The sequence below is a fragment of the Diuraphis noxia genome, unplaced genomic scaffold (assembly GCF_037042655.1).
Source record: "Diuraphis noxia isolate RWA-SAM2 unplaced genomic scaffold, SU_Dnox_SAM2 contig0004, whole genome shotgun sequence".
Taxonomy (NCBI): domain Eukaryota; kingdom Metazoa; phylum Arthropoda; class Insecta; order Hemiptera; family Aphididae; genus Diuraphis; species Diuraphis noxia.
The window spans coordinates 33,912,177-33,928,367 of record NW_028301714.1 but is presented as its reverse complement, the minus strand read 5'-3'; the positions used below and the strand labels follow the sequence as shown (position 1 = coordinate 33,928,367).

The 16,191-nt window shown below is 25.4% G+C and overlaps 1 long non-coding RNA gene and 1 pseudogene across 2 annotated transcripts in view; one reads left to right on the top strand and one right to left on the bottom strand.

The window, feature by feature from the left end:
- Positions 1-835: 835 nt before the first annotated feature.
- Positions 836-5,303, bottom strand: LOC107165885 (uncharacterized; annotated as a pseudogene). The gene is made up of 3 exons (XR_016191352.1): positions 4,658-5,303; positions 4,266-4,468; positions 836-1,008 (listed from the first exon to the last, which is right to left on the bottom strand). The product of XR_016191352.1 is annotated as an uncharacterized LOC107165885 (transcript).
- A 4,741-nt stretch (positions 5,304-10,044) lies between these two features.
- Positions 10,045-16,191, top strand: part of LOC149055985 (uncharacterized) — a 37,427-nt gene continuing 31,280 nt past the window's right edge. The window contains exons 1-2 of the long non-coding RNA XR_016191313.1: positions 10,045-10,128; positions 14,858-14,957. This is a non-coding gene — a long non-coding RNA (uncharacterized LOC149055985). The remainder of the gene's footprint in view (positions 10,129-14,857; positions 14,958-16,191) is intronic.

Below are 16,191 nucleotides of genomic sequence, written 5' to 3'. Positions count from 1 at the left end.
AAACGGATTATCCAATAAGAATTACCTGAATTAGTGCTAAGATTTTTAAAATTATTGTCTAATGTATACTTATTATACTTATTAGAGTGTTCGTCTTATATTAAAATGTAATTTAAGAAATAAAAATTTGGCAATACGTCACAATAAATTATTTGGCAAGTTTTAGAAAACGGACATTCAGTCATTTTTGTAAGTTATGCCAACCTTAAACAAATATATTATGAATGAGCTAGAACCATTTTTATTTTTGAAAAAATAATCAAATTCCATGAAAACGTGTAAATGATTTGCTCTTATATTTACCAATTACAGTTTACCAATAACGTTGGTAGTTATATGAAATTTATAAGTAGGTACCTTCATCAATATTATTTTCTTACGAGACATTTTGGCATAAAATTTTAAACTCGATAACAATAAAATGACTTGAAATTTATGAGTATTCATAAAAAACCTCAAAACTCTTATAGATTATAACATTTCTTTCATACTGTGGCGGCGTGACATAGGATTATTTGAAGAAATTGCTTTATGTCTAAAAGCCCTTTGGTCCCTGCTGCTAATTAGAGGCGGGGGGGGGGGGGGTAAATTTTTTAAAATTTACAATATGCTTCAAAGAGTTCAAAGCATTCATATTTTCACACCGTCACTGCCTTCAAACACTACAGCCATAAGGTATAATGTATATTATTATGCGCAATGTATAAAATATGGAAAAAAAAACTTTAATAGAATAAAAAAAATTTAAACGTTAATATAGGTGTATGAATATGGTTGAATTGCAATTAAAATTATCTAGGAAGCTCTAAAAAAACATAATATTCTAGACGATGTATTTAAATATTTTGAAGATATTTAATTATCATTAATTACAGCTGCAGTCATGTACACAAGTGTAATATCCAACACATTCTGGTGATAAAGTACACTGATAGATTTTTCAAAGGATTCCAACTATATATCTTTTAATAAATGTAACAACGTAGACTTCAGGATAGTCATTAAAATCTGTAAGAAAAAAAAACCATTATATTAACATTTAATATTACGATATTAAGTAACAACTATAAAATTTGTTGTTTTAGAATAATATATATTATATGTACACTAATATAAAGACGTATATTGATATACTAAAACAAACCAAGGTAAATCTAAAGGCGGACTTATTAACTAATTACTTAGGTAATTAAAAATGTATTTTATAATTTTTCAACTCAACTCGTATATCCAATTAATAATATTATTATTTAGACTATTTTTATGTTATTTATAGACATTTTACATCTTCTATTTTTTTTTTTTTTTATATAATAATAATTATCAATTAAACATTTCACTCGGTAAAAAAAAAATTGAAATTGAAATAATAGGTTTCATAAGTCGTTATTATCAAATTATTTAAAATATTACAGAGACATAGGCAAGATTTAATATCTAAGCAATTGAAGTTCAAATTTTGACAAAATATCAAAAATTTTCAAATTATATTGTAGTTAAGGATGTACCTATTAAACGTCTAATATTTTTAGCTAAGGCTTGTAAATGTAACCTAATCACACGTCCTATAAAGTAATTCAATATTTACTCAAATGTTAATAAAATGAATATATTATTATACAAATATAGGATTATATAATATGACAAAGGCTATATATTGTCGGGAAAAATAATTCAACCAACCGTACTATAATAATAAAATAAATTACCATGATAGTAATACAATAAATTATATTACTAGCTATTAGGCTTACGCCCGGCGTTGCCTATATGCCATATAGGAGGCCCATAAAATTGTATGAAATTTTGTGAAAACACGAGCCATATATTAGGTAAAAATACAGTATAATATAGCACACTACTCGTTGAAATTGTATAATATAGGTAATATATTTTATTTGTCTTATAAATTTTCTTCAATATCTCCGCCATTAAATGCTGTGCACAAGTAAATTTTATAGGCACATGACTTGTGTAAGTAGGTACCTATAGTTGTAATATACGTCGCTTGGAAAAATCTCACACATTCCTTTTAATAATATTTCTATAATTGTTCTAAAAAAATCATGACCATATAAAACTGACTTGTGCGTATCAGACCATGGTGGATATATTTAACAATATTATAAAAACAAATAAAAATGTAAATACAATCACAACGAGTACAATTTTCGAGTAGCGGCGTGAGTACCTTCTGCAGAGTACTGGTATTATAGTATATTCTTCATTATCTAATGTACAAGCATTAGTTTTCATAGTGTGAAAACTGAAAACCATACAATTTTACAATATTATGCATATTACATATATATTTTTAAAGTATATGTTGCTTTCATTCATTCAAAATTTAACCAATTTCAAAAAACAATATGTTTCATATATTAAAAAATAAATAATCAATAATTACTGCTGTATTTGAATAATTAAAATATTAAATGTTTTTTGGAATTATTATTTTTAGACCTCGGTAAAAGGAAAAATATAGTAGTGATCTTGATCCGAGACCCCACATTGAGCATATTATTTGTTGAAAGGGTTCAGCGTAAATTTATGAGGTTTGCTAGTTTTAGATTGAATATCCCCTGTGAACCACATAACTATGGACCAGTTGCTTCTCAACTTAGATTGGTTTCGCTGGCTGAACGTCTATTGGCTGAGGACTATTGGAGATTTCCAGGGATTCCAAAAGATTACATTTATAATCAAAAAATATTAGTACCCATACATTTGAGACAGACGTATATAATATATTAGCTGACCCCCTTGCACTTCGTTGGCCGTTAAAGATACCAAATCTATATGATTAAAAATTTGTGTTAAATTCGTCGTTAAATACCCGACTAACCATGTTCAAAACTTCACGTGACAAAGTCCCGTAGATCAACAAATTTACAAATTTACAAAAACACGAATAGGCTAAATAATAAATAATGTGAAAACAATAATAAATGGCTATAATTAATAAATAATCCACCTTAGAATTGAAACCAATAGTAACCTTATAATATTTAATATTTTGCATATTTATACCCCCGCAACTTTATTGGTCTAAATATATGCAAAAAACTTGCTCCACTGTTTAAAAAATAAATCAAGAAAATCTGATTGAAGTAGTTACAGAGCGTACCCCGTACAAAGATTTTCATTTCACATTTATATAGTTAGATATTATGTTACAGCTAGGTTAGGTTAGTCATATATTATAAGTATTGTTAAAAAAATACCGGGAAATTATTTTTATTACATTTATAGCTAATTATGATCTTTTTATTATCCATATAATATTGATGGAAAAATAAAAAATAAAATAGGTACCAAAAACAACATTAATTATAATTGTATTTGTACCTACCTACATATTAACCTATATTTCATACAATCATATTTTTAATATTTAAGAACAATGATAATTAATTTTATTGAGTATATTATTAATATTCCTATACGGGTATCCCGCGAGAATTTACCCATCACGATATCTCACGAAATAATGGAGATATCAAAATTCTGGTTTTGTAATAAAATAATATAATATAATATAATAATATAATATAACTCACCGGGATAAGAACTACAATCATATTATTCTTTAAATTATTTTAATGTTTTGCTAGAATAATTAAAAACAAATATTTTTTATTTAATTATTTCCAAAATAAATTGAAGATGACCATTTTTTAGAATTTTTGTTTCTGGAAATAATGACATTTCAATATTTTATTTAACCGGAGATGGTTTATCTGTCTAGGATAAATTATAGATTATTAAAAATTTTCAAATCTTACAAATCTTAGATATAAAAAGAAATTTTTTTATGAATTTCTAGCTTAAAATAATTTGAGAATTTTCGTAATTTTTACGTATGTTGTCAAAATTTGAACTTTAAATACTTATAAAAAAAATCATGACTATGTATTTTGAATATTTTTCAACTGCTATTGTTACAATATGTTAGAAGCCATGTATTAAATTTTCAAGCTTTTCTACCCAACTAATAATTTTTTTTTCGATATTTATAGAAAAAAAAACGAAAAAAAAGCGGGTAAATGGGTATCGCTCTGTTGTAGATTGGGAGTGGGGTGGACCTCTGACTAGGTAGGTTAAATTTGAATGCAATGATAGGTATCATTAGGCTACATAGAACGTTATTCCCGCCCACCCTTCAATTATTGAAATTTACCAAGTATCAAAAAGAAGAGAAAACTATTATTGTTAATACAAATCTAAACTTTTAAGACAGATAAATGATAATTAAAAACTCTTACCTCATCTGAATCTATTTGTTTGTTGTTTTTATTTTTTGAACTCTTATTAAAGATGAGCCTCATGTAATTCTTCAAATCTTCATTTGGTTCTTTTTTGTCCTTGCTTGACTTAGTTCTTGTAGTTGCACTTTTAATTTTTTTTAGAAGTTTAGAATTTGATTTATTTTTAAAATTTAAAGCAGCTGGTTGATAAGGCATTATATCTAAAATAAAACAACACAATTTTACAAATACACATATAAATTGTATCTCGATGAAAAAACTCGTTGTATCGCTTACAAAAACTTGATTCATGAAATATTTAGATTGGGTGAAAAAAACAAAAGAGTACCTAAATGTCCTAAATACAACGATTGAATAAACTATCAATAACGTAAAACAAATTTAAAAACCTGCGTTGAGATAATTTAAGATATCCTCTGGTTTTCCTGTGATGATAGTTATCGTTGACATTTGCATTTCCCCGATTCTATTTTTATTATTTATCTTATGTCTGATATTCTTATGGAGCCCTTTATTTTTCTCATAATCTTCGTCCGAACTATCTGCTGAATTTTCATCTTCTCCATCTTCTTCGTCTTATTCGTCTTCGCTGTCTTCATCATCTTCGTCATCATAATCATTTTTATTCTTACTTTTTTGGGATCCTTTTTTCGATTTAATGCCACGCTCATCATCATCATCATCATCATCATCATCTTCATTGGAATCTTTGATGTCGCTTGCCATACCACTACCATCCAAATCATCCTCACTACTGGAATTGTTTTCTTCAGATAATATATCTCCGGACGAATTATCTTTGGATAAATGTTCGACTTTTTTTACGCATAAAACGCCATTGCCTTGTGGGCCATCCTGATATAAGAACGCTGTACCTACCACAGCCAATAACCACAATTTACAGGCAATAGTCATATTTTTGATTTTCGTCTGTACTATGTAATATATTCAGGGTAAAGTTGAATTGATTTTGTGTACTGATACGCGTCCCAAATATGTCAAGTCCTTTTCACTACTCGAATTTCAGTGGTCGAGGTGTTCGTCTCTCTCTCTCTCTCTCTCTTATACACACACACACACACATCAACACACTGTGATGCTAATGAGAAGTAATTTTCTGTAGTAAAAAATTTGCATACATTTTATATAGGATATAGATTTTGTTTTCATTTTAGCAGAAAATCACAAAAAAAAAATACAAAAATATTTATGTACGGATCGCATTTTCGTGTTAAATAATAAATTAGTAGGATATAAGCGATATATGAAACTTTTACGTATAAATCCGACATATTAGAATCAAAAAAATAGAGTAAAAATCATAAATGAACCAAACAATAGGTATGCAATTAATATAAATGTCTTGAAATTTGAAAAATCTTAGTATGTGTAAATGGCGTATAAAGCTTCTATAGCGTTTCTGAAAAATTATTTAAAGTGTGCAAATCATGAAAAGTACAAATAACTTTAATTTCTATTGTATTTTATGATAGTTGTGCATAATATTTATGACACAAGATCGCATAAAATATATTTTTTAGCTTCGTAGCTCAGTTTAATTTAATAATACCAACGTTTGAAATTCAATATTGTATGTTACGAACATAGGCATAGTTTACCTACCCTAAGTGGTATTGGTATACCTATTACATGACACATAGTATACCACTTGTCGCGTACTTGTATAGGTACTTTAAATAAGATTTGTTTGAGTATATCTAAGGGATTTCTTTATTCTTATGTTATATTATATATTTTTTACATTAAAATTATTATGATACTTAGACATTAGCTAAACAAAAATAATAAAATTACAAATATTAAACGCTTTATTAAGTTAAATTAAATAAGTATTCAACTATAACATATTAACTATCATAAAATGTATAGTATTATATTTTATTATAGTTGGCATAACACATAAATTTAAAAATAATAAATATTACTTTTATAAATTTCTGGTGTAACAAAAAATCTCACCCTATACATATTATAAAGTGTTAGCTACTAAAAAAAAAAAAAAAAAAAAAAACAATTATGTGTGGCATATGGTACATTTAGAAAAAACATTTTGTTCACTGTGCATTCGGTTATGTTATAATAACTTGTGTACACAAAATGATTACAAAACACAATTGTATGAAATATAAACATAATACCAACACGATTATCATATTATACGCATCTTATTTTTCAAAAATTTCAATGCTTAGGTAGATACTGTAAAAATAGATGTATTAAAATTCAAATGTGTTCATTGTTTTCTGTAAGTAAAAAAAAAAAAATACATCATACTAGTATACTACATAGAAATTATTAAGCAACACAACTCAGTAATAATTAACAGATGATTGTAAAGACTAGAGTGTATCAAAATTAAATTTATGATTTAAAATTTATAAATATCAATAGATAAAATATTTATTGAAATTTTCAATATTTAAAGATTTATATGATGTTATATATTTATGTTAAAATAAATACAATTCAATTACGAAACGAATGATAGTCAATGAAATATATCATAATAGATACCTATTATATTATATTATATTGTTCGATATAATATAATAATATAAAATAAAATAACCATTCATGTAATTAAAAATGTAATGTATATATTATTTAATATAATTTGTGAATTTTTGATTGTAGATGTAATTCTTATAATCCTTAATTATCGATTCGTCATAATATACCTGCAGACTTTTACAACACTGTCAACAGATCACATTTAAGACTGGGATTTGATGCACTTTGAATTTGTTTTCTAAAGCTAGCTAAATGATGCTCGTTTTATAATATATACGTTTCGTAAATTTTGGAATTAAAAATGAAGTTTTTATTTCGCATTTTTTTCTTTTTTTGGAGTTTTGAGGCCTTTGAGTTTTTTTCAAATTCAAAATTTGTGTTTGAGATTTCGTTTTTAGATTTAACATCTCATGATTTTTACAAAAATTTAACAAATCATTAATAAATGATCTATTGATCTTTTCTTAGCATAAAAAAAAAAAAAAACAAAAAAAAATGGGCAAGTAAGTGGATGTCGCTCTGCAGTACAGTAAATTACAAGTGGGTTACTGTAATGGATGGTATTAAATTTCAATTCAATGATGTAATATCATTGTATACGAAAAACGATTCTAAGTGGACACGGTTTATCATTCAAGTTATACTATATTAATTATATTGTTATACTATATTAATTATATTGTTATAATTTAAAAAAAAAAAACGTCGTTCGTAATTATTTAATATTATAAATTCGTGAGATCGTACGTTTTTTCTCCTTTAACCACTTTTGTTTCGAGTACCGTTTCGAAAATCGAAAAATGACCTTTCTAAAGTACCAGCTCAAGATTATCTTTCAGAAAAAATACTATACTTAATACTTTTGAGCAAGTTTAGAGGGAGAAAAAGTGTTTACAGAATAAAAAAGAAAAAGAAATAAACATCATTGTAAAACCAATACATTCCTCGCTCCATCAGAATCTAATATGAATAACAAATGGAAGAAACAAATGAGATATTTATTATAATCATAGATTTTAAATAATCAGTTTTTTCAATTAAACTTTTTAAAATCTATTAACATTTTTAGTATCATTTACTAAGTAAAAAAATTTTAGTGCAAAAGTTATTCATAATTTTCAGGACATAAAAAAAAAATTGTTTGTTGTTTTTTTTCCGTTTCAATGTCAATGTGGTGGTATCATAGTCAATGGATTTTTTAGACATATTTCTGAATTATATTATTAATAATTGTCATCAAGATAGAAATATAGTACTGGATAAGAATATATACAACAAAGCATGCACGAGAGTGCACGATACACGAGTAAATACTTATACAATTGCGATACAGTTTTTATCAGTCAAAACGTTATGAGGTCAGAACATTAGTTGAATGTTAAAGTTAACCGTAAAAAAATCAATACATTTTAATTCGCTTTGGAAATTTTTCATACAAGAAACGTGAAGTATTTTATGAAGTCCCGAATTAATATTTCATATAAAGTTTTTCGATTATTACAAGCATTCGTCGAGAACGTACAGTTACCAGTTGATGGCGTAATCAGAAACTTTTTACATTATTCACCATTAATTTCTTATTAAACATAAAATTCAAAAAACAGTCTTGGGTTCCATCTTCCTAGTATTGCAATATAATATTTATTATTATTTTATGTTTTCAAATATATTATTATTATGCATTCATAATTCATACTTATCTCACTCAGTCTTCATAATGTCATCAAATATAATATTATACCAAAAATCATGAAACTTCTACCGAACAATATAAAGATGTAACTACTTACACGATAAAAATAATAACTCGTTGAAATCGGTTAAAGGGTTAGAGCGATCGGCATAATATATGTAATACCTACCATTTTTGTAGTGGAGTGGGAACAAGAAAATAAAGAAAAGTACTTTACTCCTTCGCGTTGTTAATTATTCCTATAGACCAGTGGCGTGTAACCTTGGGTCAAAGTGTTGCTGAAGCAACACCTTATATTATATGGGTGGGTGGGTGGGTACTAGATGGGTATTGCTAGAAGGACAATATTATTACAATAATAAACTAATTAAGTGTTTATAGAAAAATACAATATAAATATAATTATTCGAGTGGTGAGTAGTGTCATAGTGAGTACCTACTTATATATGGCTATTGGCTATATATATATACCTACCTATAGTATACCTATAGTTTTATTATTAAGAGGACGTCTAACCCGCATGTGTTGTCTCCGTCTTACACACGTACGACATAGGAAATGTTCAAAACAATAGTAGGTACCTATATTATAATTTTTAAGTTATAACTATAAACATAATATACAAATTCGACATCTAAAATAACTGAAAGAAACAATAAAAAAAGCTAAAATAAATTGATTTATTTGGAATAATAATAGCGTGAGTCTAATTTATATATATAAAAATTAAATTTCTATCTCGTACCTATATTAAAAAAGAAGTATTTGCTTTAAAACCCTAGCCCTACTTATTATAATTGTCATGAGCTTATGATTAACAATATTATTATGCTACGAAGATGTGTTTAAAGAGATTGTGGTGGCACATGATTGGCATATCGGTGGCTTTTGCCGTATATAATTAATTAATTATAATAAATAACAAATTTGTAATTAATTATTAGTTTCGTATTCTGACAAAACTTTTGACTTGGAATTTTACAAACTAGCTGTCGCCCGACTACATGGTCGGTACGGAAAATTAATGTGTACACTGTATAACTTAATTTTAACTTTAAGAAGCAGTAATCACATTATTTTATTTAATAGTTCATAAAGAAATATATTTTAGTAAAAATATGCACGTGCTTCTAACATTTAAACACCATCTTAAATATTCTTAATCGATAATCGAATAAATAAATTTAAAAAAATAATTAAATTAATACCAAGGTACCTACTTTATTTTGTTATACATAATTTAAATTTAAAGTTATGCATTATTTCGGTATAGTTATCTCATTTCATTATTGCCCGATGCCCTGCAATGAACAGATTGTATACAAGGGCATCGTTGATACAAAAGTAGTATTATAATATATACCTAGGTATCTATGGATTTCTCTTATTGATTTAGTACAATAAAATCCATGGCGATTGTCAAAGTCGTTGCGGAGGACGCAGTCTATTAAAGATTCTAACATTTCAATTAGATAGCAAAGTAGACATGAACGAAAAACGTCCTGTTTTCCGTTTAATCTTTTTTTTTCATAAATCACATTATTTTTACACTTCAATTCAGCAGTATCTGATGCGTTTCCATTTCAGCGTCGGAGTACATACACGTCGCGGACTCAAAATAATTGATATTTAAGGTAAGTTTGTTTTAATACCAATTCTTTTGCGGCTTAATATTATAAAAAAATTGAGGTACACGTTCGTACACTTTTACAATGGTGATGTTTGCAAAGAGTTCTTCACCTATGCATTTGAAACTAAAAACTACAATAGGCACTTTAAACATACATTATATTGTGAGTTTTTCAAATATAATAAAATATTAAAATAAAATATAATATAAATAAATAAATATAATATAATATAAATTAATTAATTAATATAATAAAATATTCCCTTGAACCCAAAAAGTCAGACTTATTATGGCCTTTTACAATTTTCTAAGTAAATTCAAGACTGTCATATTTTGATATGTGGCTGTATTGCATACAGAAATTGATTTTCAGACATACCAAAATATGGCAGTATTGAATTTAAGCTATGTTTATTTTTGTGTCATATATCCAATTATGGCAGTATTGAACATTGAATTATTAATGAATAATAAAATATTATTAATTGTTAGTTTTTTTGAAATTTAATTAAAATTGTTGTGTTATAATTTATAATTGTACATGTAATATATATAAGGATGAAAATTAATCATTTAATAGTTGTAGGTATGCAATCAATATCTTTAAAAATAATTTACTATAAAACACTAAATAAAAAACAAAATACCACTTGTCTTTAAGTCAATAAGCTTATTTTTATGTATCAAAGTAACAAATAATATGACAAATTAATAAAAATATATATTCTAAACTGATAATGACTATTAAATTATCAAATGCTTTTTAACAATAAGAGTACAAGACTATAACATTATGTACGAATTTGAATAATTTATTATTATTTTAATAATATAGGTAATACTTGTTTGAAATACAATGTAAAAAAAGCGGGAAAGTGGGTATCGCTCTGCTGTACATTAGGGGGTGGGGGTAGACCTCTGACTAGGGTAGGTTAGATTTGAATTCAATGATATGTATCATTGTATACGAAAAACGATTCTGAACGGAGATGATTTGTCAGTCTAGGATATATTATATTTAAATATTGTCATATATTCTATTTTGAAACAAATATTTTATTTATCAATTAAGACGTATTTTGCATAAGGCATGACTAATCAATTTTTCCAAAAACATTGCATGTAGTTATCATAATTTATAATACCTTATATTATAATAGATATACATATACCTGATTTCATAAAAATTTAAAACTCAAACACTCAAAACATTTTTCCTATAATGACGCTTCGAGTTTTCTCTATAGCTACTTGAAGAAAAACTTATTGAAAACTTAGTGTTGTATTTCTAATCCTTAGTTATGAACACAAAATTTTTTATGATTTTCAACTTCAAAATAATTTGCAAATATTCATGGTTTTGATAAATTTTTGTCAATATTTGAACTTCAAATGCTAATAAAAAATTGCGCCTATGTATGCTTATAAATTTTTAATCACTATAAGAATAACTTATGAGAAACTTTGTATTAAATTTTCAAGTATTTTGATTGGGCCAAAAAAATTTTATCGACACTTCAAAAAAAAATATCCAAAAAATAGAAAATTTCAGTTGTCTATAAATATCTCGAAAAAAGTCAAAATATTTTGAAAATTAAATCATGTAAAGAAAATGCCAATCTAAATAACTGGTAAAATTTTCAAGTATCTAGGACTTATACTTTTTGAATAATAACAAATATTTAAAATCGTTTCAGGATAAATCGTTATCGTTACGCTATTTCGTAAAAATTTAAAATTCAAACGCACTTAAAATTTTTCCTATAATGATACTTCGAGTTTTCTCTATAGCTACTTGAAGGAAAACTTATGGAGAACTTAGTGTTGTATTTTTAATCCTTAGTTATAAACGCAAAAAATTTTATGATTTTTCAACTTCAAAATTACTTGCAAATTTTCGCGTTTTCGACAGATTTCGTAAAATTTTTAACTATAAAAGCTTATTAAAAAAAATTGTGACTTACCATTTTTAATTTTTTTTAGCTACAATAAGAAAAACTCATAAGGAACCTTGTATTAAATTTTCAAGTTTTTTTGGTCGTCCAACATTTTTTTACCGACACTTCAAAAAAAAATTCTCAAAAAAAATGTAAATTTCAGTGGTCTATAAATAACTCAAAAAAAGTCAAATTTTTGAAAATTAAACTGTATATAGAGAACACTAACATAAACATTTGGTGAAAATTTCAAGTATTTAAAGTAGTTATTTTTTGAATTACAACCATATAAAAAAATCGATTTGGTCGAAAACTGATTTTGCGTAAAAATTCCCGTTTTTCTGTCATTTTTTTTTTGTTTTTCTCGATTTTTTTGAAAACTGTTGGAAAATGTTTACTTTTTACCTCTATAATGCACCAAAGATTTTCAATTTTACATCGGAAACCACCCCCAAAGTTTGAAATCGAAGCATTATTTCGACTAGTTATGCTGTACACAGACACAAAAAAAAAAAAAAAACAAAAAAAAAAAAAACACACATCATTGTAAAATCAATACATTCATCACTTCGTTCAGAATCTAAAAAAAGTTACTCATTATAATTATCATGGCCTTATGTTTAATAATATTATGCTACCTATGGCTTTGAAAATAAATCTAAAATAAAGTCTAATTTTATTATATAAATTAATCACCATCTTCATAGTTTTTTATTATTATTATTTTATTAGTATTTGTTATAAGTATTATCAATTTCAGATATTTTCAAGTTTTTATAAAAATGATAATAAGTATCTGGAATAAGTTTTAAAATTAAATTAAATCTTTTTTATTTGTAAGATTCCAGGCTTTTCAATAAATGCAAATTTCATATGTAATGTATGTTTGATAATTTTATTTTTGAATTTCTATTTTTCTTTAAAACTATAATTTCTTGATAATTTGCTTGCCAAAAGTTGTTTAAATTGTTGTAAAAACAATTTATCAGGGAATTCTTTTTTAACTTTAATTAATTTAATATCTCTCTATAACACCATTTGACCGATAGTATTTTAATTAAAGTTGTTACAAAAATCTTTAGTATGACAACTTGTTCTAGTTAAAATGTCATCAAATTCTGATTTTAGACCTTTCTTATGATGTTCCTGAGCTTTTATTCTCCTTCCAGTCCTTGTCTTTAATACTATCATCAAAATCTTCATTATCTAAATCTGTAAACAGAATACAAACTGTGTTGTAACATAAACCCAAGATCATTGAGATCAACATAAAATTATTATTTATTATTAGAGTCAGTTATTTAATCACACTAAGTTTCCATGGGCACCTACTAGCTCAATGAAATTTTGAGAACTTTCATTTGATTTATTTGAATGTGTCATGAATGGTTTTCAATGGTAAATCGTCTAATCAATATTATAATAATATAGCTTGTAAAAAATTGCAACTGTGTAGCTGCTAAGTACCTACTTACTGTTCTCATATTCATGTATTTATCACTGAAGGTGAAGTATTTAACCATCCAATATTATATTATTTGTAATATTAAATTCTGCATTTTTAATAGTTGTTAATATTTTCATAGAACAATAACACACTTAAATTAAAATTTATGGTTGATAAGGTTTTGTACATTAGAAATTATCATAAAATGATTAATATAATGAATTGCATTCGGTATTTATTTGGGTATATAATAATATTATACAAAATATATACAATAAGCCAACAACTGACATAGATTAATATATTATTACCTATTTATACATTATATTTTTAATTCATATTGCTTAAAAATTAAACCATTTAAAATTAAATTAAATTTTTACAGATATATAGGTAAACAATTTTATATATATACATATATATTTTTTTAATGAGCATATTCACATCGACAACAAAGGCCATTAGTTTTACTTATTTGCAATAATGATCAAATATAATATGTAGGTACTAATACAATGGTAAGTTATTTAATTAGGATAAAACATTTTTTTTTTTTATATAAGATTGAACAATTTTGTTTTTCTTAAAAAATTAGTTATGTCTAGGGTTTTTCATGAATAGGTTATTTTATATTTTACGTAGGTACCTAATTCAATAATTTATTAAAATTGCATTTATTATTAATTTTCTAAAAAAAACACAATAAATCAAAAATTAATAAATAATAAATTGGAATAATATTTAAAAAAAATTATCGAAGTAACATAAATAAACATTAATAAAAGTAATTATAATTAATCTTTACGTTATTAAAATAAAAACGAACCGGTAGGTATCTGAGGTTTAGTAGATAGCTTGTTGTGGTTAGTGAACTAGAGAAGAAACAACAAGATCTTGAATAAAATATTCAAAAAAAATAAATTAACACATTATAACTAGGTAGGGAAGATAAAAATTAAACATTAATTGGATTATTTTAGATATATAATACCTGTAATGCATAAAAGAAGCATGATCGTAATCAATAATCAAATAAAATATAATTTAAATTTAAAATTACAAATATTTTTTTGTTATTGTTGTATCACATTTAATTATTTAAATGAACATTATTGATAAACGTGAACCTCCTTGGTAAAATAAGTTTTATTGAAATATTACATAATATCTTTGGTTTTATCCTATTAGCGTAACATAATATAATCTGTGGCAATTGTCTTTTCAGAATCAGAAGTGGCAGTCGATTAAAGATTCTAAAATTATAATTTCAATGATCACTAGATCAAACATTAACTAAAAATATTCTGTATTCCGTATAATTTTAATTTCATAATTAATAATATTTTCAGACTTCAATTAAGTATCTGATGCGTTCTTACGTCGATTTCGGAGTGTACCCATACACGTCTCGGATTTCACCAAAACCCCGAAAAAGAGTCGATGTTTGAGGTAAGTTTATTTTCATATTCTTTTGAGGCTTGAATCTAATGTTAGGCTTTAAATAAATATTTAACATCACGAAAAATATATTCCCAAGTTCCAAGTATTGTTGACGCATATTTTATTTCTAAGCGCGAAATTAAGAAATACGCGAGATCGAATAATATAAACGCGCTGCGTCGTTTTTCAGGTTGCCAGACGTATAATAATTATAACCTAGGTATGTGTTTGTAATCGACATTTTTTAATTTTTGTTTAGTTAGTTAATTGTTATATCCGTTTTAATTAATAACTCCAGTATCCAAAACTCATAGGGATCAATTTTTAATTCGTAAATGGTAATTTGTTCCAAATCCAACGTTAGAAGTAAGGAATTTAAAATTAAATATATTTTATTTCGATAAATTATGCATGTTATAAATATTTATAGTTATTTATAACCTTTATTCTTTATCTTATACCTATCTAATATCATAGGTACTTATTAAGTTATTACATTGTAGGTACACCTATAAAGCCCTATGACCTAAAGGCTAAAAGAATTGATCACTGTGTGGTGAACTAAGCGGTTACGAAAAATATATTATAACTTAGTTATCATACATATAATAAATAACTGTTAAAATAGTGTATCTACCTAATACATACACACGGGAGTTATTATTTTCTTCAAAATTGTACAGTCACTATTTATTATGAAGTTACGTAAAGTAAGGTAAATAAACAAACTCTAATTTATTGCAATCGAATTTTCATTCATTTTATAAAACTCAATCTTTCAAAAATTATTATAGAATAATAATAATAATATTCATGAATTCTTGAAATAAAATAAATAAACAAACTAAAATACGCAATAATAATTAAAGTGTGTATAAAAATTATTAAAATAAAAATGAATAGGTACTAGAGTTTTAGTAGCGTAGTAGCCATACAATAGGTATAATGTTTTTATAGCCATATAAAATTAATAAGTTCTTGAATAAAATAATCAAAACACATAATAACATTAAATGGATTGTTTAGCTATATTTTATCTGTAAAGATTAAAAAAGTGGGTTAGTGGATGTCACTCTGCTGTACAGGTTAGGGGGTGGGGTGGACCTCTGACAAGGGTAGGTTAAATTTGAATGCAATGATAGGTATCATTGTATACGAAAAACGATTCTGAACGGAGATGATTTGTCAAACTAGGCTATATTATATTTAAATATTGTCATATATATTCTATTTTGAAACAAAT